Here is a 2,137-nt window from a genome sequence, read left to right on the forward strand (position 1 = left end):
CGGGGGACCGAATTGATCGAATCTCTCGGCCGTATCGTCGCCGTGTCGGAATGGAAAAAGGAACGAATTATGAGAGAGAGAAAGAGAGAGATCCCCTTTATTTTTCTTTTATTTCCCTCTTCCGACCTCCGTGAACAAATCCCACGTCGCTCGCGCGAGCGGAGGAGGAGAGAGGAATAGAGATAGAAATGGAAATGGAAATAAAATCCGAGGAGGAGAAATTAAATTAGGAAAGGGAAGAAAGAGAGAAGAAACGGAGGAGAGAGAAAAATAGAGATGGAGAATAGAGACACAGATAAACTAATGCCTTGCTCGTCTCCCTTGTTTATTTTTGATTATTTTATTTTTTTCTTTCTATTTTTCTTGCTATTTATGGCCTCAGCTTTCTCTCTCAATTTCTGTCTTTCCGCCGAGGAATAAACGGGAGAAAATCTCAAAGAGAGGAGAGATAGTGAGAGAGAGAGAGAGACACAGGGGTTCCCCTTGCTTGGTGGAAGGGGGCGGCCCGATCCGAGGACTCGAGTCTCGACCGTCGCTGGATCGCTTTTCTCACCGGCACGGACCGGTGTCTTGGGTAATGACGGGAAGTACCGGTTTTCCATCATGGGATCCGAATTAGAGAAAGAGAAGAATATAAGAAGGCCAACGGGACTCGTCTTCGACGTCAAAGCACGCAAGAGTCTGCGGTAGGGGTGGAGTGGACAGTGGGGGAGAGATGAGTAGGCTATCATGCAATGCCATGACCTTCTCCTCAAGTTTGTAGGGATCCCATGGGATAATTAATACTAACCGGTAAACATATCATGAAGTTCGAACTTTATGTCTTAATATACATAGGACGAGTCAATGGGAAGGTTATAATTGTGTCCTGTAACAGGACATTATGTTTCCTCGTTGCTTCCGGTAAATGAGGTCAGATGTGTGTTCCAAGGTGGTTAGGAAAAAAGAAAGAATATTAGCCTTAACATGGACACTCTGACATGGTCCTGTTTGCATTTTTGCCATCCTTGGATCCACTATTTGTTTTAAAATAATGGATGAGTGCGTTTGTGAATAAATATATTTGATTCTACCTAGGAGCTAACTGCCATTTGGAGTAGTTTGTTGTAAGTTAGATAGGACCGTGTTGGCTTATAGCTTTTTATATTATCATGGTCCTCTTCGGCCTTCTGTGGAATGGTGCCAATCTTTAGAAGATGTGACCCAGAAGAGTGTTCTTTCGGAACTATATTTGTATGGAGACTAGGTAAACAAAATGTAGGCTTCCTGGTTTAATAAGTCCCGTAACGAGAATGTTTAATAACTCGTTTAAGATACTAACACCATGTGTATTTATGTCACTGTCGTGGTGAGTCATGACCTACCTACCTCTTCATGTCTGAATATAATAAACCCTCTATTTAGGGTTCCAATCCTCTGTATTTTAGGAAGGGAATGGGGTCCAATTCCTTAATCATGACTATTTGTGCATCTTGTAATGTCATGTAATATAAAACCCATGAAACTGGCCCAATCTACTTGACAGCCCAATCAGTTTGGCCCAATAAAAAAAAGAGGAAAACAAATTCGGCATGCGTCGCGCACATGCCTAGAGAGTCCTCTTCCTCCCCAAGATGGTCGGACAAAATCTGACTCCGAGTGAAATTCCGGTCGCAGCCGAGCTCTATTTAGAGCTCCTCACTATCCTTTCTTCCACCTCACCAAAGAACCGGCCCCAATCGAAGCTCTTCGCCGGAGATCTCTTCAGTTTTCTCTCCGAAGCTCGGTCGCCATTGAGCCGCCACCACATTCAAATGCCGTCGGAAGCCAAGTAAAAATCCGGGCCCCCTTGAGCCACCCTCTCTCTTCCTTTCGGATGCTTTTGAAACCTTGATTTCAGCCAATGATCGTCAGATTTTGGCTAAGAAGGGGCAAAGCCCCTGTTTCTTCCTATTTTGACCGGTCAACCTTTATTTTTCCTCGTCACTGGCGGGTTCCGTCGCTGGCGCTCAGCGTAGGAGTTTCCTCCTGATCCCCCACAATAGACTATCATGGTCGGCTATCCGGCCACCGGGTTTGCCTTGTTTCATAACTTGAGGAGTCGGAACCCTTATTTTTGATTGTCTTTGGTGTCGTCAGTTGCCTGTCGCTTGTTGGC

This window comes from Phoenix dactylifera, chromosome 9, assembly GCF_051530095.1.
Source record: "Phoenix dactylifera cultivar Ajwa chromosome 9, Ajwa_hap1_PhDact_Kaust_v1.1, whole genome shotgun sequence".
Lineage (NCBI taxonomy): Eukaryota > Viridiplantae > Streptophyta > Magnoliopsida > Arecales > Arecaceae > Phoenix > Phoenix dactylifera.